The sequence below is a fragment of the Arvicanthis niloticus genome, chromosome 24 (genome assembly GCF_011762505.2).
Source record: "Arvicanthis niloticus isolate mArvNil1 chromosome 24, mArvNil1.pat.X, whole genome shotgun sequence".
In the NCBI taxonomy this organism is placed as follows: Eukaryota; Metazoa; Chordata; class Mammalia; order Rodentia; family Muridae; genus Arvicanthis; species Arvicanthis niloticus.
The window spans coordinates 39,123,477-39,151,428 of record NC_133432.1 but is presented as its reverse complement, the minus strand read 5'-3'; the positions used below and the strand labels follow the sequence as shown (position 1 = coordinate 39,151,428).

The following is a 27,952-nucleotide window of genomic DNA, read 5'->3' as shown; positions in this document are numbered from 1 at the left end:
ACCCCAGTTAAAGCGCTTCCCTATGAGAATTCCTGAGGTGATCTGGTAGCCAACTCAAGAAATATGGGAGAGGGTTCTACTGTAGATCTTGGTGGGATTTATAAATGTTTTCTGAGGCTGACAGCAGGTGTTCGTTTGAGGTGACACAATTTCCCTGTGCTTAATCTGGACACAATGGGCTTTCAGAGCAGGACTGTATCCAAAGCCTTAAATGTATTCTACTAAAACCTATGTCTTAGAATAAGTTCTCTGCCTGTGACTAACAGGAAGTTACAAGTCTTATTTCTCTTTTTTGATTTCCTAAGCACCTGCCTTGCAGTCTACCCACCCCCCCCCTGCCCCGCCCCAAGTCCTGTCCCTCCGAGCTCTGTTTCCTTGACCCCACCCACTCCTGTCGCATGATGCTGAAGTCTTCACCTTTAACTCGAGTAAGCCTTTTAAACACCTGTGGCTCCTTAACAAGGGCGGTATTGTCTGGCTGTTTAGCTCAGCAATAAGTTGACTTACCTGTCAAGATAAACCCCACAGTTCATATTCCTGGATCTCTGGATTAACGTGGTATAAGGAAGGACTCTCCCACTGTCGTGTGTATTTCGTAAGTCTTCAACATGGATCCCTTTTTATATACCAACAGCTCATGGGAGGAGCTTGATGATGCAGGTCCACAGGTGAGCGCACTATTATGAAAACTAACTTTTCATATGGTATGAAAAGTTATTAGTATTATGAAAACTAATATTTCAAATGTTAATGCAAGCTTAACATTTATTTAACATTTAGATATAAATATTAATTTATTTTTATTTTATGTGTATGTGTGTTTTACCTGTGTTTATGGATGTGTACTACACGCATTGCAGTGCCCATGTGGGCCAGAAGAGGGCGTTGGATCCCCTGGAACTGGAGTTACAAAAGATTGTGAGCTGCTATGTGGGTGCTGGGAACTGAACCTGGGTCCTTGGCAAGAGCAGCTGGTGCTCCTAACCGCTGAGCTGTCTCTCTGGTTCCTGAAAGTCTATTTTCCACGAGGAACTTTTAGTGGTTATGATAAGAGGTTGCTGGTGCCTGGTACAAGATTATTACTTAAGTCTTCCGAGTCTGCTTTAAGAAGCACATTGGAATTTGCATACAGCTATCTGAGTAGTGGCAGCAGTAACAGCAGGCACATTTGCCACCCTCCTGTCACCATGGCAACGGTACATCTACATGGAGACTTGAGAGAAAAGCATACTTTTCATCAGGCCCAAGATGGTCCATACCACAGTCCAAAGGACTTAAATTTTGACAATTTTTCTTTTATAAAGCATATGCTATACATAAAAAGATGTTTCAAGCTCTCCTTGGATCTTTTGAAAATTTACTATTGTAAATATATAGTACATAGTATATTATATATAGTATATAAATATATAGTATATAGTATATTGGTGAAAATATCAAGCTGAAAACAATTCTCTGCCTTAAACAATTAATCAATGCCACCTAAAAGGTGATTTCCATTAAATTCAGTCTATGAGAGCTGTGTTCCAGTAAACTACGGTAGATATTGATAAGGATTCAAAACATCCCTTTCCAAAGATGGGCAGTGTTTAAAATGAAAGAACCCAGAGAGGAAAACCAGTAACATTTGTCTCATGCATTAAGAACCTTTCTTCATGATTTGGTTGTCTGGAGTGTTTTACTGTTAAATTTCCTTTCACATGGTTGCTTCTGCTCTTGTCCAAGGTCAGGTGACAGCTGGCCACCTGTCTAATAAGCTTTTACCTTGTTATATGTAATGTAAATCCATTAGAGAGCATTAGGGAGCACGCTATGTTCTTCTCATTGATGGTGATTTCCCCCAGCCTGACGTCAGTATTTTAGTGGAGTGTGGTAGGTATTTCATGTCAAGCTACACTTAAGAGGGTGTGCTGCTTTCTGTGGCTTTAAGAATAACATTACTTCTTGCACAGTAGGAGGCGATCCTGTCACTTCAGATATATGGCCTTTAGAAAAGGAGCCTGAAGACAGCTGTGAGAAAACACCTCCCCTTCCTGATAACAAGGTCTGGGGTTCCTTTTCCGCCTCCTCCTGTGTGGTGCTGCAGGCGGCTCTCTCTCTACTTCAAACACGTAGAAGAGTAGTCACGTGGTTCATGTCTACTCCCACTTCCGCCTAGGACTCCCTGACAGCTCTTTTCAGTGTGTCCCCAGCTGTGCAGCATGGAATAAGCCTTCCTTCCCAGCCTAGCACAGCTTCTGTAACATAAGCGAGGTTCAGTGAAATGGCCTTTGCGAACTGCAGATAAATCTCGTGTACGGGACCATTCACCTTTGTGTACCTCGTATGCACCCGACACCGTGGGAGGCGGCAAGCAACTTGGCGGTACCGATGTAACCCAGCCTTTCTTGCTGGGCAAAAGAAATAATGGAGTCCAAGAGGGAACACATTTATCCTGTTTCCTCTTTACTGTTTTTAGAAGGAAGCGACGGCTAAAACAACAGGCAGGAGAGGCCACGGGAACCTCACGCACAGTAAATGTTTATTAGATGTGCAAGGTAGCCTGGGTTCGCCCGTAGTTCTGGGGATAGCAACAAGTATTAAGGAACCCGTGTTGTCAACGGTCTTGAGAGAAGTGCAAGAACGCTTTGATAATGAGAGCCATTCTGGACAGAAATTAGGTAGAGGCCGTGGACAGAGAAGGCAGCCTGCCAGCCTCGCAGGAGGAATGTATGGGTTAGCAGACAAGAGACACCCCAGTCTCCACCTGAAGGGCCTTCTGGTCCATTGTCTAATGCTGTTATGGTATCATAGGCTGGGGGATTCATAAAGAAAATGGAGTTTTTCTTACAGCCTGGTAGTTACACAGTCCAAGGTGAGGAGGAGTCTGTGTCTTATGGGCGTACTTGCTGATGAGTCTCAAGATGGCCTAAGCATCAAATGGTGAAAGGGGTCCAGATGGTGAGACAAGAGTCAAACTGGCCTTTGGAACAGGGTTACTTTGGGGGTAAACCCATTAATCCTTGCACAACAAAGTTCTCATGGCCTAATGACCTCTTAAAAGGCCAGTGTGGTCTCAGCTATTATTACCTAACAATAGGAATGAACTTTCCACATGAATTTGGTGGGAATCTTTAAGCCACAGAAGCTCCTGAATGTTCTCTGTTAGAGATGTTATTGATTCCATCCCAATGCACACACACACCTACACACACACACACACACACACACACACACACACGCACAGAGAGACACAGACAGACACACAGAATTACATATACACACATAGAGGGGCACAGATAGACATACCAAGACACACATATACACACATACATACACATGCCACAGAGAGACACAAAATTACACACACACACACACACATCATAGAGGGGCGCAGATAGACAGAGAGATCAAGACACACACACACACCACAGACAGACACAAACACACAGAATTACACACACACACACCACAGAGAAACACAGACAGACAGACAGACAGAATTACACACACACACACACACACACACACACACACACACACACACATGCACACTCACACCTACCCAGAGCAAATGGCATCTTAATGTCTAGCTCTCTGCCCAGGGCTGGGATATAATGGTGTTGCCAGACACAGGACGCCTGATTTAACTGGAGTCTACAGTAAATAAATAATCATTCAGTTTAAACATGTACACCGAGTTTGTACTGACAGTCTGCATTTTCGTCTGATAGTGCTGAAATGGAGGGGTGCCTTTTCTTCCTCTCAGCTGCAGTCTTGAAGGACTTTCTCCATGTTTACTAGTCTGAAAACACTGAGCTGCTTGGCAGGCACTCTGTTGTTTCCCTGCTGCAGATGCAGATGCAGATGCAGATGCAGATGCAGATGCAGATGCAGATGCAGATGCAGATGCAGATGCAGATGCAGATGCAGATGCAGATGCAATTCTACTCACTTTATCTCTATAGCTAAAATAAAGTTAGCCTTCGGCAATGAAAACACGTCTCTCTCACACTCAAGTTTTCTTCATTTAAATACCTTCAAAAATCATTTTTATTCTGTTTCGGTGCACTACACACACACACACACACACACACACACACACACACACACGCAGGCCTACTCCAATAAAGCCTGCATGTTCAAGGAAGTTTTCTAATTTGGTAGGCATTCATCTATCTTGAGCAGCTAATGGTCTGGAAACAAATGTAACTGTTGAAAGCAAGTGGAAACAACCTGTGGACAGGATTTGACCTCCCCTCCCTGTCGCTACTTTCAGCTTGTTCAGTAGTGAACAACAGCTTACTCCTTTAAGTCCTTCAGTATGAGGCAAAACAGAAGGGTCACATAATTTTTAAAGTGTATGCATATGTTCATAAAGACATGTATGTCCAGCATACATGGCTTATTTAAGGTTTTTATGAAGGAAGATGACGGTCACTTGCCTTTCTTTGAATGTCCCTTCTCATTAAGGGAGCAGAGAATCCTTGTGCTTGGCCTAAAGCCATTGCTCAGTAAATCTTTGTTAGATGATTTAAGTTATTGATAGACTCCTAATTTTACATTTCTCCCATGTTTCCAGTTCATGATTGAGAAGATAAACCGTCAGATTACACAAAGCCACGCACAGGTCTCCATTCTTGCTCAGGTGAGCTCTGCCAGCCTAGCGCTGCTTCCTGAGTTGCTTCCAGGTCACTGCTGCCTGAGAGTTTCTGTTCTTGTCTGTAAAACGGGGGTAATAATCTTCTCTCACCTCTCCGGATTATGAGACTAAATAAGCTTATATTCACAAAGTGACTGGAACAAGACTTGGCACAGGTACCTGTCAACCAAGACATCTCTTTTGCATTAATCTAAGGCTAATCACTACGCTTACCACTTTGGGCTGTCCTGGAAGTAGGAACTAAATCTGAATATTGTGGGATACTTTTTTTCTGAATTTCAAATGACAGTGTCACATCACTGGTTTGAATAACTGGAAGTAATGTTTGTTTGCTTGCCTGGTTTCAGAAAAGCAGCAAGAATTAAAACAGCATGAAAAATTGCTGATACCATTGCAGCTGAGTTTGAATTTCAGCTGCTGAGTCATAGAAGGCCAGAATGGTTTTGTAAAACCCAAATGAAAAGGACCTCACCGATCCGTGGAGAACTGCAGACGCACCCCAAATCACTCACGAGAAACACAACTTGATGCAAATCGCAAGAGGTTTACTGGCTAGCCAGGGCTGTCTTTCCTTCAAGCCCACGCAGGGGCAGCGGAATTCAGCCCAAGAACAAAAGAAGTTTACCGCTTTTAAGGGGGAATCTACAAACCAGGTGGGGGTGGAGTTAGGGAAGAGGGAAGGCTGAGAGTGGAGTTAGGGAAGGGGGAAGGAGGGGGAACAGGTCACTAGGTCATCCATACATTTGATCTCAAATTCCTAAGATGCATGGTGTGTCACTTTATAATTGGCTATTTCGAACCAGTTTCACACTATATATCATGAGCTCCAGTTCAAGGGGGTCAGGCTTATCTCAAACTTTTAGCATCCTGGCACCAACTGTCTCAGGGCTGTTAGTTCAAAGCCCGGCCAAGCTAATCTGGGGCCCATAGCATCCTGACACCATGAATCTTAAGGTTTGTTTAGTTAGGGCCATCTGTTCAAATGGTCAGCTAATTTCCTGGGACTGAGACAACACAGTGTTTGACTTACAGGTTTTTATGTCTTTGCTTTTAAGAGTAGGGTTCAGGGGATCAACTTATGATTTTTCTATCTTTCAGTTTCACCCTGGAATTTATATCAGAAAGGTTCCAACAAAGCAACACATAGTCAAGACCTTTAGATACACTTAACTATCATTTATTTATTTATTATTATATATTTAATTGTGGTGGTTTGGATGAAAACGGCCTCCATAGGCTCACAGGGAGTGGCACTTTTAGAAAGCATGGCCTTGTTGGAGGAGCTGTGTCACTGGGGGAGGAGAGGACTTATCGGTTTCAGAAGCTCAACCTGGGCTCAGTGACTTTTTCTTCCGGCTGCCAGCCTGAGGATGCCTCTCCAGCACCGGCTGCCTGTGTACTTCTCACCATGTTGATAATGGACTACACTCTGAACTGTAAGCCAGGCCCAATTAAATAATTTCCTTTATAAGAGTTGCCAAGGGACACCATGGTCATGGTGTCTCTTCACAGCAACGGAAACCCTAAGATAGAAGTTGGTACCAGGGACTGAGGCATTGCTGTGATAGGCTGGACCCTGCTTTTTGTTTGGGAATGTGGACTTTGGAACTTTGAATTAGAAAATCAGCGGGGTTCTTTAAGGAGAATAGAAGGGGCCATCCTAGTAGGTGCATGGAAGGAAGACAGTGGTGCTGATGGTGGTTTGAACCGTGGGGGGCCTGGCTCAAGATGTTTCAGAGAAGACTATGTAAAGGCCTGAGTGTCGATTGAAGAACTGTGGATTAACAACTTTGGTAAAAGACAATTCCAAACAACCTAGCCCTGACTGTTGTGTGGCTATCAGTGGCCCGTCCTTTGCGGCTCTATAATGAAAAGGAACAAGCCGAGCAAGGAAAATACAAAATGTGCAGCTGGAGGAGAAAGGCAACACCAGAAAGTGTAAACAGATGAAAGGGAAGCCAGCTGCTAAGTGGAGTAAAAGGAGTGGTGACCTCGGCAAGACCCCACCCAGCCAAGCTTCTGACTTGTAAAAAGGAATTAAAGAAAACCTTAGATCCAGGCGTGGTGGTAGTGATGCACACCTTTAATCCCAGCACTTAGAAGATAGAGGTCGGCAGATCTCTAGGTACAGGGTCAGCCTGGTTTACAGAGAAAATTCCAGGTCAGGCAAGCTTAGGCAAGGAAGGAAACCATGGAGAACAGATTGAATTGTATGATTGAATTGTAAGTTGAACGAGGGGGCATGATCCAGCCCCAGCAAGCAGCAGAACTTGGCAGCTTCCGGCCATGTGGTGCTGCCTTAGAATCAAGGATCCAGGAAATGGGCTATGAACTCTCCCTCCATGACTAAGGAAAGCTGCTGAAGACAGGTGCGTGTCTGGGGTGTCCCTGTGTGGAGGTCTAAAGAGGTCATGGTGGGAAGCTGTGAAGGTAGAGTCTGGGTTGTCTTGGAGACTCCAAGATGTTGGAGATGCCAGAGCCATGGGATACCTGGCCAAAGCGAGTTGCTACCAGGGAGTGGAACCAGCGCAAGAGAAAGAAGTGTGTTGTAAAGAACTAAGCTAAAAGCAGTTGGAGCTCTGAAGAGCAATTTGACTTTAGATGTGGTGATACAGGGTTCGAAGTTTGCCCAGCTGATTTTCAGTCTTGCTTTGGTCCGGTATTTCCTCACTGCGTTCCTTTCCCCCCTTTCGGAATGGCAATGTATCTCCCGTGCCACTGTATGTTGGAAGTATGCGATCTTCTTTTTTCTTATTTTGATTTTACAGGGGTGAGACTTAAGAGACTGTCATGAGTTTCTGAAGAGACTTTGGACCCTTAAACAGTGTTGAGACTGTGATAGACTATGGGGACTTTTGAAGTCGGACTGAATGCAGTTTTGCAGTGTGATATAGCTACAGGTCTGTGGGGGCTAATGGTGTGGGATGCAGTAGTTCAGATAAAAATTGCTCCCATAGGCTCAGAGGGAGTGACAGTATTAGGAGGTATGACCTTGTTGGAATACGTGTGGTCTTGTTAAGTGTATATCTATCACTGGGGTTGAGCTTTGAGGTTTCAGGATCTCAGCCTAGGCCCAGTAGCTCACTCTTCTGCTGTCTGAGGAAACAGATATAGAACCCTTAGACCCTATCTAACACTATGTCTACTTGCACACTACCATGCTTCACACCATGATGACAATAGACTAAACCTCTGAACTGTAAGCCATCCCCAATTAAATGCTTCCCTTCATAAGAGTTGCTGTGGTCATGGTATCTCTTCACATGTGATATCTTAAATTATTATGTGAATAATCCCAAAGAAACAGTTTCATAAAAATATCTGTCCAAAAGTTTCACTCCATGTCTAGATAAACCGGTCATGAAATATGATAGCCACTATCAGATGGCTCCCTAACAGGAGGGTTTCTGACATCTCCCTTCTGCAGTGGCAGTCAGTGCCCCTGGCACCTGAGCAAGGACATTTTGCAGTGCTGCCAAAGCTTGTCTGGGACCTCTGGCATCAGAGTGTACGAAAAAAGCAAGCCTCCTCTTTTCCCGTATCTGCTTGGGTTCCTCATCTGTTAATTCTTCCACCCTTCCTGGAAAACTAACAAGCATTCTCCTTGTGTCTGCATTTCCCACAGTGTTAACTTTAGACCGCTCTTGTTAAGAATTTCTTTATTATCTTTGTGAAGCTTCAAATGTCCTTTTTCATCACAAAGTCTGAAGTAAAGAGAATGTCGACGTTTGGAAGAGAAACAAAATGTCACTTCCATAATCACACTTGATTTATGGAGTTATGTATGTGAAAAGAAACTAAACACCAATAGAAACCAAGGTGCATGCCTCTGTTGGTCTTGAGCTTTTGATTGGTTGGATATCAAATATAAAAGGTGGCAGATGTTTCTGAGATAGGGTCTTTTGTTTTACGTTTCTTTGAGCCTTAGTTAGAATTTGAACAGAAATAAACTTCTTATGATGACAACATCTCAATTTTCAGCCTGGAACTGGGAAATATCAGTGGTATACAAATTTAAGTCGAAAATGGGACCTTCACTGTGAAAATATATCTGAAGCCATACAATTTCTGCCCTGTGTCTCTTTGCAAAGGAAGAAAACATTGAGGGACAGTGAGTTTGAGGGGCTGACCTGACATCGTGTAGCTCCCCGGTGGTACTCAAGGATGAGAACTCAGGGGTCAGGGACCGCTCTACCTCAGCGTCTGTTGTGCCATTGAAGGCTGTCTTCTTTTTTCAAGAACCTCTTTCTTTAATAAAACCTCATCAGATAAATCACCCCAAACAAAGGTTAGTTAGTGATTCTGCAACAGCTTAGTTGGAGGTGAGGTGGGTGAGGGGCGGGCAGAGTGGAGCATCAGATAAGGCAAGAAGGAACACTGGAAAGTTTGGTGCGTCTGAAAGGCCACAAGGAGTTCATTCCAAATGCATCACTCATCAGAAGTCAGAGACTGAGTCAAGAGGGACTCATGGCAAAAAGCTAGATATGACTGTGGTTAATTTTCCCACATATACCCTTTAAGTACGCCTACGTATGTGCATGAATGAACCATTATTAACTCTTGTCTGCGCTAACCCAACGGGCATTCTGTTGTTGAGCTGCAGTCATGGGGTAGTAATGTTTTGCACTAAAATTTCTATTTGACTCATTCCTTTGAACTTGTTTCACAATTCAGAATAAAAAATGACATCAGGAAGGCAATCTTGTGTGCCTTCTAAATGACTTTCTCTTGTCTGAACTTCTATTGTTAAAAAAAAAAAATACCATAAACCTACCCTTTATTAGGATGCTGCAGCTATGACTCAACAAAGTTCTAATGTAATCCTTCCAAATGGCACCATCTAGGATAATCAGAGTTTCCATTAAGCTTCGTGTACAGAGGACACCGTGACAGCAGAGTGCAAGCCATGACTCCGTGACCTAGTGTTAGCTTGTGGGAGAAAACCATAGAACTAAAAATAAGTCACAGCGCTGAAGGGGCTAGGGACAAAAAAGACTGCGAAGGCAATCTTCTGGTGCTTTCCTGGACTGTCCAATAGGCAGACATCATGAGGTTCAGAGATTACGGAAGCCCACAAGCTCTTCCTTGAGCTTGTCAGGGTCAGGGCTCGAGGGCTCGAGGGCTGGTGCGCTTTTCCCAAAGCTGCAGGCTCAGTGATGAACCCCACTGCAGAGACCAGCAGAACCCACAGCCCGGGGTGCATTGTGCATTCTTATAAACATCCTTTCCGAGTCCTCTTTCAGACTCGCTTTCTTTCATCTTTTGACCAGCGAACAGCATCTAGCTCCTAGCTAAATTCGGCAAAGGAAATGTTCATATGCTTGTCCCACAAGTAGTTTCTTCATCTCTTTCTTGCTGAAAAAACAGTAATATTCAAAGGCTCTTTGTAGAAGATTCGTGATTCTAAACCCAAGGACAATGGCGAGTGGTTATCAATGCATGTGTTTGCAGCTTCCTTTGTCCCCACTGACAAAACCTGAGTGGGGGAAACGGTCCCTGTTACATTTGGAGTTCTTCAGTTCTGGACTTGGTAGCTGACAACTTTAAAGCCAACTTATTTTATAAATTTGTCAGACTTTGTCATCAGCTTGTATTAGCATTATTTCTGAATTAGATTAAAAAACATAAATATTGGGCTGGAGAGTTGACTCAATAGTTAGGGGTGTGTACTGTTCTTTCGGAGAACCCAAGTTCAGTTCCAAGCAGTCACATTGGCTGGTTCAAAACCACCTATAACTCTAGTTCCAGGTAGATCTTATGTTTTCTTTTGTCTTGGTGGGCACTGTACTCATACGCATATACCCACACATCTCTCATACACACATATGCATAATTAAAATAAAATCATGTATAGGCAGAGAGAGTCTAAGTAGCATTGCAAGGTTCTATGTTAGACATAAAATAAACTGCTTGTTCTATCAAAGGACGCCATTAGAACTACACAGAAGCCTACACAGGGCCAGGAAATGTCTGTAAAGTATGTCTGACAGATGAAGAACCCCCTCAACTCAACAATAAGATCACCCCCCCAAACAAAAAGACTTAATAAACATTCATGTGGAGCAGGGGTTATCAACCTTCCTAATGCTGCAACTCGTTAACACAGTTCCTCATGTTGTGGGGACCTCCAACCATAGAATTATTTGCATTGCTGCCTCATAACTGTAATTTTGCTACTGTCATAAATTATAATATAAATATCTGATATGCGACCCCTGTGAAAGGGCTGCTTGACCCCCAAAGGGGTCTCAGCTAGAAGGTTGAGAGATGCAGGTCTAGAGAACTGTCAATGGCCAACAAGCACACAAAACCATGTTTAACGGTGTTACTGCTACAAAAATTCAGGTAAAATCCATAATAAGCTCATGCACTCAATTGCTATCATTCAAAACAGAAAATGTAAGTGTTGGTGAGGATGTGATAAACGTGGAATTCTGTGCATGCACAGTGAGAGTATGAAATGGTTTAGTCGCTATGAAAATCAGTAAAGAACCCCTCCCCAAAGTAGATTCACAACACATATGATCTAGCAATTCCACCCCTGGGCTTGTACCTAAACTAACTCTGCTATGGCACCGTTTTCGTGAGCAGAGGATGACACACTGAGCTGGGAAAGGCTTGGTTCATTTCACTTGGACGCCATTTGTTGGGATTCAGTGCTATGCTCTGTGCTAAGGGCCAAGAATGGAAAGGGAATACGGTAAGGACCTTATACCCAAGGACACGACCCCTAAAGGCACATTACTTGTCTATAACAAATGCTATGATAAGTCTGTGCAAGACAAAGAAGGCAGGCTCTTTGAGTTGTTGTTATTAAACTTTTTATTGTATGTATATGAGTGCTTGGTTGTTCTCTGTGTGTGTGTCTCTCCCCCCCCCACCGTATGTTATAGTTTAACTTATTTATGTAAAATGTAGAAAGTGCTTCTCTAATCACCTCAGAAACACAATTTCAAGTTCCAGCATCATCTCGGACTTATTCATTGAGTCGGGGCCTTGCTATATATTCCTGGTCGCCTTTGAACTTACTATGTAGATCAAAGTGGCCTTGAACTGCCAGTGAGCCTCCTCCTTGCCTTTGGTATTAAAGGCATGTGCCCTCATGCCCATCCATCATATGTATTTTCTTCGTGCGGTATGTTCTGTTCGATAAGAGTATTCGTAAATAGGAGACTAGTCCCTACCTCTCCCGAAGTTAAGAAATGCAATGTGAGGCAGAGGCAAGAGAGGGTCAGGGAAGCAGACAGTGAAAGCATAATGCCGCCACGGAAGAAATAATACATTTTTCAGAGAGACACGAACTAAATTCTAAAGAATGAATAGGCCGACTGTCAAGCACACATTGAAACCAGCATGAAGGGGGAGGGAGAAGGATCAAGGGTACTTCAGTCAGAAGTTGTGGAGGAGCAGCGTGTTCAGGATGAAGACACATGCACTATGTGGCCTGAGGATAAATCCACTAACACAGACAATAGCACACGAGTGTTCAACAATCACCGTTAAAGGCCATCCAGACTTCGTAATGGAAGAGCATATAAAAAGTCTTACCGCCAAGTGTCAGATGTCCAATATTCATTATACCCTAAGTCCCACTTCACGGTTTTAGGAAGTTTTATGTTTGAAATATGAGAGCAATTCCATCCATTTTGTGCCAGTTGCTTTTTCTGTTGCTGTGATCAAACACCTCGACTAGAAGCAACTTAGTAAGAGAGACTTTAGGTTGGCTCCTGGTCCCAGAGGGATGAGTCCATCGTGGCAGGGAAGCATGGCAGAAGACGGCAGGCACAGTGACTAGAGGAGGAAGCTGAGGAATCACAGTCTAACCCCAAGCAGGAAGCAGAGACCAAACTACAATTGGGGTGAGACTTTAAATTCTCAAAGCCCATCTCCGGAGCCATACTTACTCCAGCAAGGCTGTACCTCCTAAACCTCCCCAGAGTAACACTGGAGATCAAGCGTCCAAATACCTCAGTCTATGGGACAATTCTCATTCAGATCATCACACATTGATAAGACACACGCTAGTCCATTGATTTAGTTATCTTATGGATAGCTAAAAGTTTGCCTTTGTTATCACTATTACCATTAAATAACCTGTTCTTACTTGCTGTTAATTTTATTTCTCAATGTTTGCAATCTATCTAATCCTTTCTTTGCAGGATATCACAACCCTCCATGTCACTCATACACTTTAAAAGTGTTTGGCTTTGTGTCTTCTGTTCACTTTCACTTAATGACCCCTTCGTTAATGCCCTTTGTCCCCTAGACATTTTTAACTTCTGCCTTCGCATCATGTATATGAACGTGATTTATGTTATAAAATCTAGGAAACACCAACAAGAGAAAAAAGCTATAGTGTCTTCCCGAGACTTGACTCTACCATGATGTGTTTCTTTAATCTGTTCTGTGACCTCCTCCTTTATTAACCGCTGGGTCTTTCAAACTCCTTCTAACTCAGTTAACATGTCGTGGTACAGAATCATTCATCGCAAAAGAGCATTCTGCCTGTTCAGAGCCCGGGTTGGTTTAGACTCATGTATGGAAGGAAACTTTAAAATTCAAGCACGTTCTCTAACCAGACACTCACTATTCTGTACTGTTTTCCTTCTGCTTGTCTCACAGGCATGCCACAAGATCCACTGGAAGCTATGTTTACCCTGGAACACAGTACATGGAAGGAACATGAAGAAGCTCAGTACCGATGGCCAATTTCACTTGACCCACCAAGATTAGACAGGCTGCAATTCAAACTCTGAGGTATGGTTTTACTTAACATGTTACCTTGGAGATAAATTACCCTCTGGAAGAAAGCTAGTTGGCCTGCCCAGTTCTAAACCAAAGACGATGAAAAATCTCATGGCTGTGTCTTGCACCGTGAGTTCTGGTCATAGATCATATACTTTTAATCTGTCAAGCAATGGTACCAGCTATGTAACCTCCTTTCACTCACTCTCTTCTCTGTCACTTTGTAATTAGAGGCAGGGAATATTCTACAGTTCTCTTCTTCTAACTATTTGTATTTCAGTTTTTGTGTAAGCATGCGTTACATGGTGATTCTCCCTTTTCCCACCCCCACTCCCTCATTAATCCCCTCTGAATACTAGACATTTTAATTTTAATTCCCACCTTCATATCATGTGCATGTACCTGTTTTTTTGTTATACAATATAGGAGATACCAACAAAAGAAAAAAAATATATTGTCTTCCTGAGACTTGTTTCTTTAAATCTGAATCTCTAGCCATACCCATCTTTTTATAAGTGACATACCTTTCTCTTTTTTAATGGCTGAAAACATTTCATTTTATTTAGCTATGTCAAAAAATTTACCTGTAACCTGGTGTCCTCTGTTGTTGGACACCAGGTTGGTTCTGTCATATGTTGACCTGGAGTCCTTTGGGTAAATACTAACTGGGACATGAGGAGGAACATCGGATTTTCAAGAAAGCTTCACACTGACCTCCATGTACATCAGAGTCCCCCACATTCTCCCCAGCATCTCTTGTGACTTGTTCCTCAATGTCTGCCATTCTGCCTGGGGTGGGATGGAACCTCACTGTAGTTTTGATTTCCATCTCTTCGATGGCTAGTGATGTCAAGTGTGTTTCTATGTATTTATTGGCTGTTCACGAACCTATTTATTGATTGTGTCATTGACCTCTAAAATGGGGACATTACAAAAGGGAGAATGGGACATTTGTAAGAGCTAGAAGACAAAGCAAGGGCTTCAAAATGCCACTCTCTAGACTTTAGCATCTAAAGTTTACGAACGACCGCAATCATTAATTCCCAGCATCTATGGACACCTGCATTGAGATCATACAAGGCTGGCTCTGTAAGCAATCAGAATGGAAGAAGAATGGGATCACGGTCTCTACCCTTTACTAACAAACTACTTTCTATTGATAAATTCTGGAAGATAAATGTGTCATCTAGGAGATAAATTATCCTTAGGAGAGGAAGCTAGTTGGCTTGCCCAACTCTAAAGCAAAGACAATGAGAATCTTAAGCACCATGTCTTGCACCATTAAGTCTGATCATAGTTTGTGTATCATGTCTCTAGTTGAATACACACAACTGTACACATGTGCTGTGCCTCCCAGCCCCCAAAGGATAGCTGTAAACTCACAGTCACACAGGCTGCCCCGGTTAAACCAAGTGGGTCACAAAACAAACCAGACATGAATGTGACAGAGGTTTATAGGAGGAGGGAGGACACAGGTGGTAGAGATTTGAGAGGGTCGAAGGTGAGGGTGGGCAGTATCTTTTTGAACATGGAGGAAATTACCTAAGAACAAATGTAACTCATAAAACTACTATATGACATTGAAGACACTGGAACGGGGAAAGGCCTTCATGTTCATGAATTGGATAAATACTGTGAAAATGGCTATTCTACCAAAGGAAATCTATATGTCCACTGCAAACCTCATGAAAATCCAAGATATCCCCGCCCCCAAGCATGCGGAAAAATCAGCTCCAAATAATCAAATGCCTTAATGTAAGACCCAAGTGTCTAAGAAAAACTAGGGCAAATACTTCAAGACATAGGAATAGGCAAGTACTTTCTCAATAGCACTCTAGCCATTCATGGGACCTCATGAAATCAAAAAGATTTTTTTGATAGCCAAGGAGAAGGGCGAAGGAAGAGGCAGCCTTGGTTATGTGTGTGTGTGTGTGTGTATATATATATATATATATGTGTGTGTGTGTGTGTGTGTGTGTGTGTGTGTGTGTATGATAAAGGATTAACATCTGGAATATACAAAGAATTCAAAGAAGTAAACCAGTGATTGGAAGTTCTGCTGTTGGTCACGCTACAAACTGGGGATGACAATGTTAAGTCACAATGAAGGAGACCACCAAGGACACTTCAGTAAGTGTCCTGTCAATATCTTAATGCTGCTTAGGTGTGTGTTCAGTCAACAGGTCCAAGAAAGCAAATGCTTTTCAATCAAGTTATTTAATATCAATAAACCGCAAAGGACCAGTAAACCATATGCTAAGAGAGAAAAAAAAATCCCCACAATTTGGTAATTCAGTAGTGATTGAATATAAAAATAGACGTGAGAATATCCTACTTGCACCAGTGGCACGGAGTTGTAATACAAGAACACGGGAAGCCATGTCAGGAGGATCAGGAGTTCAAAGCCATCATCAGCTCCTCAGAGCAAGGTGGACTCAAGACCAAACGAACAACAGGACCTAACAGACGTGCATCTGTCCCACCTAGCTCTTGAATCTGTCCTCTTTACTTTCCCCTGCTTTCTTGGAGTCTGTAAATGTGCCCAGGGCTCAGTGGGAATACGGGGGAAGGTGAACCCCAGCAGAGAAGCCACTGCAGTTACTTTCCTTATCGCCGTGACAAAACACATGACAGAAACAGTTGAAAAGGAGGAATTATGCATTTAAGTCCATGCTTGTAGGTCGGCTGGTCTACCACACTGAGGAGGTTAGAGCAAAGCACTTTCACACCCTGGTGGCTGGGGGTTACAGAACAGGGAAGAGGAAGGAGCTAAGATATAGCATCAAGATAAGACACTAGCCAGTGACTTGCATCTCTCAGCTTGGGCCTTCTCCAAAAATTCCATCCCCCAGCCACTCTCCATGTAGGTGTGCACCCAGGGTCCCCCAGCCTTTTCATTCTGGTCTCTCCAGACTTACTTAGTCCAGAAGCAACTTGCTTTAGAGACCCCTCCCTCCCTCTTCTGTACTTCCTGGGGACACCACCTCTTGGTGTGACATGGTCTCCCTAACTCTCTTCACCACTTCCCCTCTCAGCTTTTCTTTCTAGCTCATCTCCATATGTGTTGCCTGCCCACCAGGGACCCACAGCCACCACACTTGCCTAGCATCCAGAGTGGGCAACAGTAACCAAAGAATGGAGCATCCACCCCCCAACAAAGACAACACTAGATAGCTACACCAAGGAACGCCTCAAACATCACAACTCCAGACGCCCAGATCCCAGCACAAAAACACAATCACAAAAAGCCAAGACAGTATGTCTCCTCCAGAAGCCAGTGGCTCTACTGCAACAGGCCTTGAGAAACACAAGTTAGCTGAAGCGCAAGATACAGGTTTCAAAATTAATAATTATGACTATGTTTATAAAGACCTCAAAGATGATATGACCAAATGCCTTAATGAAGACTAGGGAAACATTCAAAGTAGAAATAGATTTCCTAAAGAAAATCCAAACTGAAACAAGACTGGATATGAAAAACTTAGGATATCAAATAAAATCATCAGTGAGAAGCCTCACCAACAGATGACAGGATATGGAAGGAGGATTTCAGGTCTTGAAGACAGGTAGAAGTGGATGGCTCAGCCCAAGACAACATGAAACCAACCTCCTGTGCCAAGGCCTAGGCCTGCTGGCATCTTGGTCTGGAGTTGGGGCATGGGTGGAGGCTCTTGGCAATAGATATCTTGATCTCAACAGTTGGGAATCTCAGCTGAGACTGACTGGAATATTTGTGTTTCATTTGGGGTTTGTGGATAACAGAAGCACCCACTGTGCTCTCCCACTTTGAGTTGGGCCCAATTCTGGGTGCTGGGATTGAGACTCAAAAAGAAAAACACCAATGAAACAAAAGCAGAGCAAGGAAAAAAAAAAACATGGTGGTTCATTTCAAGGACCATAGCATAGTGTGAACTCCCAGCTCTGTGTTCAAATGCACTCTGTACACACGAGTGTGTACAGGGCTGTGAGGCCAAGAAAGGAAAAAGGACGTGTGTGATAGCCTAAGGGTGTCTTTGTATAACATAATCACTGTGACATTGAGTCTTTAATCCCTAACCAAGCAGGATGATAAAAATCACAAGGTGATTGGAGTCAGCTGGAACTGGAAACCAGGGAGGGTTCAGGATGCCCCAGAGACTGTCTGATGGTTTGTCAAGGAGTCAGTGCTGGAAACCTCACCTGGTGCTGTGGACTGAAGGGACTTGAGCAGAAAGGCTGAGTTTATAGTAAAGGACAGAGACTGGGGCCAACTGCCTGGACAAAGCCATCCTGTGCAGCTCGCTGTGTGGCTACAGGGCTACAGCGATGGGCACAGGCTGAGCTGCCCCAATGGTGGAAACTGTGTAAGAAGATCCAGAGACAGCCGATGAGATTTCTGCCTGTCTGTGAAGCTCAGCTAAGGTCTATCTTTTGAAGAATCCCATGAGTCTGGATCCTCTCCTCTTACACGGGGCTTTGGGAGTCACTAATAATGCATTTCCCTGCATTGTTAATGCCCTTTGTGGACACACCCTACCCTGACTTGCCCAAGCACATGGACCTGAAATAGCCTACTTGGTACTCTGCCCTGCAGCCCGGCAGGCTGAGATCTGCCCTTGAGTCAGAAATCAATCCTCACATCAGTGGCAAATAGGAACATGTGTCAGTTTTGCTGCAGTGGCCGATGGGACCACACTGCGTCTGCTTTGGCCGCATCACACGCTAACCCTTCAAAGGTTACCTGATACATGCGGCATCTGCAGCTTATAGCTAACAAATAGAAAACCAGTTGATTAACCAGCATAGAGGGTGAAGAGATTTCTTCCCCCTCTCTTCAGGGTGTGATGGTGAAAGAATACTGCAGGGGGCGCTGGCAAGTATTCGGGTATAAGTGACAAGGGATGGCTAAGCCGGGACTTTTAACTGCTGTATCCCCCTATTCTGTTTTACTTACTAACTTTGGCTGTTAGATTAAAATTAAAAGAGGCTTCAAATATTTCTCCCATCATAAACTATATAGAACATAAAAGAAATAATTCAGTGAAGTCATTTGAGAAACAAGTGGTTCTCTGGTATTCAAATTGTATGTACATGGCTAATTACACATCATTAGTGATGTACAAAATCTGCAACCACTGAATTTGCATTATGTAGTTATTTACTTTAATAATTATCTCAGTTGCAATTAAAATGAATCGACTGTATTAGTCACAGTTAATTATCTTTTGTTTGTTGTTTTTAAGCACAAGTGTCTGACTTTGGAGTTTAGGCAGCAAAATTAAATCTGTAAGAGTCACAAAGCTTTTGAGTTCTAGCTATATTGATTTTAAAAGATCAATTGAAGAAATAGAAACAAGAGTGAGCTACCCTTCGTCCTCACGGAGACAAAATAAAGATGTGGCTGTTGGTTTCTATGCCAGATGTTTTGTGAAACTTTAAATGGAAGGGAATAGAAGACACTGGGTCTGGGGATAGACAAAGCACCCAAAGAATTCAGTAATATACAAGCATTTGTGTCATTATGAAGAGTGCTACTGTTGACATTAGCTTGATACTTTTAATGAACAACATAATTGCTGAACTTAAAGGTGTCCCTCAGAATCTGACTCCCTCCAGATATTATGTAGCTGTTTCCTCTGAATCAAAATGCCTCCTCAATGAGGGAATAGGCAGCTTGATGGGACCATGGAAGCCAAGAAAACCTGCAGGAGGACCAGGAAGCACAGGGAGTTGGGAGATTTGCAGTCCCACCCTGAGATCATAAAGGCAGTAGCCTGAGAGAGGAAGCCACTCCAGAAAACACCCCAACTCACCAATCTTTGGTTTCCCTTGGATATCATATCTTGGGGGTGGGGGAGAGAGAATAGATGTTTGTTCATGTCTCCCCCAAGGAAAAGTCACATGACATCAGTGTTACTACCAAAGAGTGACTGGGTCAATTCTGTAAGATACACTTATCATTGACCCCTCCCCCAGTTTCTGAATAACTTGAGTTTTGCTTCCCAAAGCCTTCGGCAACCTCACTCAGTCAGAACAAGATTTCAGGGACTCCAGAGGGTTGTACTATGGCTTTCTGAAGCATAAGCGCCATTCTTGGGAAAGAAGTATTTCTAACCTCTTTATAAATTTATAACTCATGGCAGAAGAGAAACAAGGCCATAAAAATGAATTAGTGCACACCTGTCCAGATCGCTGGAAGTGTAACCCAAAGCACGCATCTGCGTGTGTGTCAGGGATGCTGTGTACACTTAAAAGAATTGTTAACCTGGACCCAGGAAAATGGAAGTTTTCATTCTAGCCCCTCTGGAGAATAATACAGGCTTAAGTCTCCAGGTTTCAGCTCTGGCAGCTAAAAGAATAAAAGGCCCTTCTCCAGCTAACGTTCAAAGTCCTCTTCATCTTGGACAACAAGCCAGAAGGCAAACAACATTAGGAACACCTCTGTGCTCCTTGCCTATCTCTAGGTGGGTTTGCATGTAGCAGTCTCCTGGGAGGGCACCTACACGTCAGCTGCTGTTCCAGTTCTTCCTTTCCAGAACACTAATCAGTCAGGCAGAACTCGGACATTCTTAATCACATAGCTTACTCTCTGGGTGTGTGTGTGCGTGCCTGTGAGTGTGTGTGCCTGTGTGTGTGTCTGTGAGTGTGTGTGTATGTGCCTCTGTGTGTGTGTGTGTGTGTGGGTGAGAGAGAGAGAGAGAGAGAGAGAGAGAGAGAGAGAGAGAGAGAGAGAGGCATGAAGGGAGGAGTGGAGGAATGAAGGGAGGGAGGAAGGGAGGGAGGGAGAGGGAGAAAATTTCCTTTCTTGGTGACTAGAAAGCATCAGTATGGATTAGATAACAGTTACAAGAAGTCTTCATTAAATTGTTAAGAGAACGAACATGTTTTATATTAAAATAAATGACTATATCTTATTAAGAGGAACACCATCTAGATAATATATAAATTTTTATTCTGTGCTCTGGGGAAGGAAAAGGCAGAGCAAACAACACTGACAATTAGCTAAATAAAAAACGTGACATTAAATTCTTAACCGTAAGCAAGCCAGGCATCATGAGTCTGATCCTTTGGCATTAACAATATTTACCAAAATCGTCACTGACTGGGATTTGTGTAGTTTACCTTTTAAGGCAACTTAGAGCATCTTGTTTTGTAAGCAGAAGCGTTCTTGTAACTGACAGCTACCAGAGCATCTAGAGAAATGGGCAGAGAGCGCGGAACTGAGGCCAAGGGCAAGCAAAATGCATGTTCTATATACACAAAATTTGGAAACGTCTGAAACCTTTAGATACATTTAGGAAGCCTGTTACAGGTGTGATGGGAACAGTTACTAATGACTCTTTGCTGGATCACAAAGACAGTTGGAGAATCTTTGGCGAAGATCCCCAGGACAGGAAGCAGCAGGAAGAGTCAGCCAGCTGTGGCTCCACATCTGTGCTTCCCACCATTTTGACTCCTCTATCCTGTACTGGTCTGAAAGCTCCTGGAACTCCCCAGAGACTGCCTGTGGCCTTGGTCTTCAAAAGGACCACACTCTGCATGCCAGATGGAAGACTTTTCCTGGCAGAATACTGAAGAAGACTCAGATGTCAGAATTCTCTGGAAAGAACCCAACCGATGGTCAAAAAAGCCACTTAAGGGTGTTATTACATTGTACCCTCAGCAGGGCGATTGTTTTCAAGAATGGGGCAGTTCTTGAAAATGTGGACAGACAGCAGAAGTGGTTCTTTCCTGTAAACTCTTTCCTAAACATCTTTGCTGGGTAGGCAGAGAAGTGGTTGTTTGAAGCTGAGTTGCCCGTGATCGTATAGACACGTCTACAGGTTGGTAGTTTGAGTCTTATTTATTAAGAAATTCATATGCCAGATATTAGCTCGCAAGCCAAATATCCTGCAGGATGGACTAGCATCTCATTTGCACGTGCAGGATGCCGGATTCATTTGGCTGTGTTCCGTTCTATTTAGTCTGATGAGGTGAAAAGAATGTCGTCGGGGAGTTGTACAATTATTCAACCACATGTCCATATTCTGGCTAATTAAGGAGAAAACTGATTCACAATACCACCACATCTGCATTGGCAGGCAAACCTTCTCGAGTACAGATTAGGAATCTAATCTTCTAAGCCTTGTGTAGGCTCTTAACTATCTTCCATTTACTGACATTGAGACTCAGGCTAGAGTCTCAAGGAAATGGAATGTAGAACTGTATTTTGTTTAATTATTCCAAAGCCCTTTGTCTCTTACTTGTAAGGTGCAATATGGGGAAGGCTTCTGGATCATGCCTAAGAGCTTTTATGGCCATGCCCAGATCCACCGGAACAAAGACACATTTGTTGAGTTCTAGATGCAAGCGCTGGCCTAGTTTTGCAGAGGTAAACCACAAGTGTTTGCCCTTGAGCCTGGAGAAGATTCGTTTGAAAAATCGCTTTGCCAATCAGACAAGCTACTACTGAATACTACAAAGCACCACTCACTCTGTGCTTTAAAACAAACTTACAATAAGAGATGCATACGTCTGGGACAGGGACGGAGCTTAAGGAATGTATCCTCAGGAAGCAGGGCTGTTTGTAAGGGCCAGGTAAGATGATTCTCCCTGAAGAAGAAGAAAGAGATTCTTGGCATTTCTAAAAAAGGCAGCAAGGGTGATTATGAAGGCAGTGGCCAGATAATAGAATCTGTAGACAATTTCTTTCTACCTGTTGGTTCTTGGGCAACTCAATAAGGCACCCAATCGCCAGTTGCTCTCACCAAGTGGGAAGGAATGTCTGCCTGCTTTGAAGGCTGTAAAGAAACTCTACTGAGATTAGGGTTTTGAGAATGCCCCTTACCAACTAAAATTCTACATCGCTGAGCTGAGAATGCTAACCAAATAACAATATAAGAGGTCATCACAGTTACACCATCAACTTTCAATAAATACTTACTCTGTGCCAGACACTAAGGGAGGCTTAGTATGAATGTATTCACTGTGTGCCATAGCGTTATTAACTTCGTTTTACAAAACAGGATATTATGCAACTTGGGTTGACTATCCTGACCCAGGTCTACCTGACATCGCTCTGGGCTTCCCTGTCACAACCATGGGGAAAGATAACAATTCACCCAAGGGTGAATTCTGTGTGGTGAGACAGTAGGATCAGGAAGTTAAGGCCAACCTGAGGCACATAGTAAGAACTTATTTCAAGAAAACACACACACACACACACACACACACACACACACACACACTCGTGAAATAGGCTGTTAGTTTAGTACAATCTGAAAGTTTTAGTTACATACCAAATAAGTAATAAAGATTTTTAAGGCAATTCAAATCCAGTTTGGATGAACACACTCATTTATAACACTAATGATTGATTTCATAATACCATAAAGTACCTAATATCTAATTTTCACAATGGAAATAAAATGGAAAAATAGATGAGATGCCACATGGGAGAAAGGCAGGGAGCAAGCCAGGGCACCCCCACTGTGCATCGCGGTATTTGGTTCAGTTTAGAAAAGATTTGGCAAAGGAAGTGACAGGCTCCTCCCTCGATTCTACCACAGCACTAAACCAGCCCCAAGCTATTCTTAAAACATGTGAGGGTTTTTGTTTTTTGTTTTTTTTAAAACAGGAAATCCCATTTCTACTGCTTGAAGCCTCTCCCATCACATGTGCTTTCTGGGCTGTGGAGTTGCATTGAGCCCAGGGAAATGTCCTGAAAACCATTTTTTTTCTATAACCAAGAAAGATTGCTTATGGCATATGTAGGAATACAGAAATTACCCTGGGGTGAACTGTTACCATTTGCCGGTAAAATACTGAAGCTCTGACCTAAGGGAATCACATTCCTTCTAACCATGGAGTCAAACAACCCAGGACTGATGATACTTGAAAAAATATTCCTTAAACAAATCAGCATACAATAATCAACATAGGATTTACTTTTGATTGCATATTATACACAATCTAGACATTTTATAAAATACACAGGAGGATTGTGAGTGGGCATATGTAGATACCACATGTATTATTTAAGGGATTTTGACTTCTGTAGACTTGAGTATCTGTGGGAGCCTGGGGACCAGTTCTCTGTGGATATTGGTGGACAACTATGACTTCTTTAAGCCTACACCACTTACTCTGAGGTAAAGGAAGGATTTTGGTAACAACTGGCCGTCTCCCATAGGTTTGGCTGGTAAGCCAGGCTTTCTTTAAGGCTTCTTCCAAAGATGCTCCCTTCACCTTCTGGCCTCCCTGCAGCAGACTGGCTCCCTCAGCCTCCCTGACTAGCTTCCAGCTGTAGTTTCTGCTCCTTGGAAACACAACAGAAAAGGAGGAGGTGCCTTTCCTGTCACAACATTCTGTCCCACCTTAAGTATGAAACTAAGTTAGTGTTGAGGCTCTACAACTTAAAGACTAATAATTATGATAATAATAACAACTTCTGTTCTAGAAGTTGTTGGAACAAACAAAAGGACATCTGCTGCCACCTTGTTGGTGAAGAAGTTACCTGGTAGTTGGGTCATTGGTACCTGCATTGCAATCATTGTAAATAATTAGACCCAAATTATCAAATAGTGGTTTTAGACATTCCTAAGGGAAACAGCGCTGGACAGAGTGGGGTGGGAAGAGGAAATAGGGGGGTGGGCCCTGAAGTTGCTACAGTTTTCCATCAAGGAGAGGCATATGGAAGGGCAGTTCCTGCTGAGGCATACATCACACTGAACTGAGAAGATACAGATGACAACTCAGGAGGCAGAAATGACCACATCTGTATGGAACAGAAAGTCAGAAGCTACAGAGCTATGTAGACAGAAGGCTTCCGAGGTCTGCTTATGGTCTCCATGTGTCTGCTACTGAGGATGGGCAGCCAGAGACAGAAACTCCATGACACCAGGCAAGGGCAACTAGAGTGGTAAATACTGAGTGATGTTTCCCAATGCTCTTTTGCATTCCCACGTGGTTTTAAAGCATATGTTGACTACATTGGCCACTAGGCTGGTTCCCCAACTCCCCCTGATCCCCGCCAAAGATGTTTGTAACAAGCAGTGTTGAGAGTTAAGAGCCCATCTCTCAACCAGAAGCAAAGGGCAGGCAAACTTACTGCCCATTATAAAACTTTAGGTTCCCTAAATGGAGGTTCTCCTTGGACCACATGAGCAGGCCTTGGCCACATATACTAAAGTTCAGGAAAGAATGCCAGATGGATGCTCAGCTGCCTTGCTATTGCCACATGAATGAAGTCCATTATCTGTGGCCTAGAGAGTATGAGTTTTTTTTATCTGCATCCTTAATGCCGAAGCAAGCTGGTTGGTTAACTTGCAAGAGGGTTATGATTTCAGACCCCCCCAGATTTCCACAGTGTACCACGACTATCAGATGCTGACAGGGATGTAACTTTCTGAGAAATAAAAGATGAGGGAATCAAGGTCAAATGTGGGGTTTGAGATGTGTCCTTAGCAATTGTTTGGGGTGTCACAACAACATACATATATGCCATAAGTAGCTCACATGCTGTAGAAAAATTGCTACCAGTCTGGAGGCTGGGATGGTGGGTGGAGTGCCTGGTAAGAGCCTGCTACCACAGAGACTGCCTTCCTATTTCTCAAACTTCCTACTGCTCCCTCATGTTGTGATGTCCCCTCAGCCATAAAACTATTTCATTGCTACTTCATAACTATATATTTTTACTGTTATGAATAATAAATATCTGATATTCAGGATATCTGATGTGACCCCTGTGAAAGGGGTCATTTGCAATTTCATCAGATTGCACGGAAGTCAATGGTGCTTTCTCAACATGTTCTTTTCTTCTGTCACTAAGGTTCAGATTCATATCATGATGATATGGTTCCTATAATCTTCTCAATTCCTTATCATTTCCCCCCAGTAAACCCTTGCAAGGTTGAGCTTGTCCTGGTTTCAAATTATCAGAAGTCTTGAATGTTTGAAAGCCATAAACACCCACTGACGGCTCTGGTGTGCTGTTTTTCTAATTCAATTTCATCATGTGGGCATGAGGCCTATTGTTCCAATACAGCAGAATATTTTTTTAAATCTCATTCCACCATCTTTTATGTCCATTATTTTCCCATCTTTGTAACATATAAAATGTGATATATAGTTATCATACATTATCGTCAAGTTGAGGACAACAATATTAAAACTGCTGGATGGAGCAAGAGGTCAAAGTGCTAAGTGAAATAATTGAGTCTCAGAAAGACAAGTACCGCACGACATCACTTACATGTCATCTAGATTTTATAGTTGAGCTCATAGAAACTGAGAAAAGAGTGGTGGCTACTATCGTCCATGTGAAGGAATGGAAGGAAGCATGGGAGGTGCCTGCTAGACAAGCAATAGAGCTTCTGGTGTTCCACAGATGATGACGATGTGAGAAAGAACTCAGGCATGAGTTCATCAGAAAGAGACTGTCATCCCTTAAGGTGTCAGACAGCTGTGTTTACCCGGATCTGAACATTCCATGTTACCTACATATCCTACCATAATGTTGTATGGTGCTCTCATAAATATGCAACAAATGTACAAAAATTAAAAATGAACAAAGTATTAAACTGTAGGCTCAAAACAGCAGGTGATGCACTCAAGAAATGATAGGTCAGTACAAAAGCCAGAAGGGACAGAAATATGTTTTTGTACTTTGAATACATGTGAAAGTGTGCTAGTATTTCTATGGGAGAGATGATGGATAGCATCCTCATATTCCAGCGGTATGTCTTCCACAGGTGGAGACGGAATGTACCTGGGATCACCATCACTATGACAGCCATGATGCCAGGAAGAGAAAGAAAAGAATATTTGAAGGGAGTGACCTTTTAACGCTGGTTTTGGAAACCAGCCGTGTAGCCTTTTCCTTCTGGATAAAATTAGGCTGGCGATCACAGTGTAAGAGTTCAACCTTTGGAACAGCAAGAACTCCCCAGTGCGGATAATAGGTTAAAAAGAAAATGTAGGCAGCAAAGGAGAGCACAAACTGCTCTTGCAGAGGACCTGGGTTACCAGGAGCCATGAAGGAAAGCTCACAACCGCCTGTAACTCCAGATCCTGATGCTACATATCTGGGCTCTATGGGTACCTGCATCCCCTTAGACATATACATATAGTTACAATAAATCCCAAGGGATTTAAAATAAAAATGTAGTCAGATTTTTCTAAATAAGGATCTGGTAGTGTGTGTGTGTGCGTGCGTGCGTGCGTGCGTGTGTGTGTGTGTGTGTGTGTGTGTGTGTGTGTGTGTGTGGATGTGTAGATTTCAGAATGATTGTTTGGAAATTATGATGTTTCAAACCGAATCATTTTTTAGGATAATTCTGGCAGAAACCAGGGGCCAAGGGAATGCCTGGAAAGTAAGAATTGTGGATATGGTGCTGAAAACTTTCAGATCATGGATGTGCTTGCTAATATTAAAAATACTTTCAACACAATATACTTCATCTTTGATTAACTTGTAGATGCCATGACACTTTTTCTGAATAAGATGGTAATAAGCTAGAAATAAATATTTTATGCTGCATCTTGTCACTAATAGCAAGAACACAGACATGAATTCCAGAATGTGTCCCAGTATGGCATTATCACACAGCGCCATTGTTCTGTAAGGAGCCAAAGGTTACACTTACGTCAGTAACATACAGTCTGTTGAGTACCAAACCATAGAAGCCACACTATTGTTTTTCATTTTACATCTTTATAAAACTAAGACTCAAAATTGCTTTTTTTTTTAAATGTAGTTTCTTTCTCTAAGTGCTATTAGTAGGACTGACCAGTCCAGGTTCCCCTCAAGTCCTCTCAAGGCATGGTCAACCTCCATCTTTAATAGTGTAATAACTGGTGCAAACACGGCTCAGCTATTCACAGAAGAGGCTGCTGAAATAGAGGTAAGGATACAAGCTCGTCACAGATACTGGAGAAGGCGTCTCATCTTTGCGCTTCCCAGGATACAGATGAAGAAAGTGGGGAACCACAGAGCATGCTAGTAGCAGATTCAAAGAAGGGGAAAAACAGGACAAACAAATGTCAACAAGGCATCAGAAAAAGAAAGGATGGTAGCAGGATGTTTGTTTACTGGTGTAAATCTTTCCCCAGGCATAAATTCCTTTAAAGTCTTTTTCTCTGAAAACAAGAGATCAAAAAGGACATTCTCCAACAAACAGGAATGATCAAAGTAGAGGTCTCCTTTGCTACTTAAGGGGGCAGAGGGAGGGACAGCACAATGTTTTGGAGCAGGAGTGTGTTTAGAATGCATGGGTGGTGGCTTGGAATCAGCAGTGTTCCAGAGAGAGAATCTCAAATATGCCTCTTAACCTGCAGACGTGACTAAGAATAAGTCACAGTAGCTGAGGGCTGTGACAAGAAGCTGTCACCAGGTTGTTTTCAAACGAGTTTGAAAACTTCCTCCAGGAAGTGCTGACAACAGTCTCCCAAGCAGACCCCTGTACACAATCTTTAAGAATGAGTACCTTTATGAGTCCCTGGGGTGAGAGGAGAGGCGCTGCTTTGGGTGAGTTATGCTGTTTATTTCCTTTTGTGATCCTTGTGGTGACCCACCTGTACAGGGAAGAGACATGTGGGCTGCCATGA

At 43.0% G+C, this 27,952-nt stretch overlaps 1 long non-coding RNA gene across 2 annotated transcripts; it reads left to right on the top strand.

Annotated features, from left to right (window-relative positions):
- Window positions 1-419: 419 nt before the first annotated feature.
- On the top strand, window positions 420-26,497 carry LOC143438180 (uncharacterized). Of its 2 annotated transcripts, none has more exons than XR_013107180.1 (4): window positions 420-668; window positions 4,562-4,627; window positions 13,265-13,399; window positions 26,098-26,497. It is a non-coding gene; the product is annotated as an uncharacterized LOC143438180 (long non-coding RNA). The 2 variants fall into 2 exon arrangements; XR_013107181.1 differs by lacking the exon at window positions 420-668 and adding an exon at window positions 2,167-2,537.
- The last annotated feature ends 1,455 nt before the right edge of the window (window positions 26,498-27,952 follow it).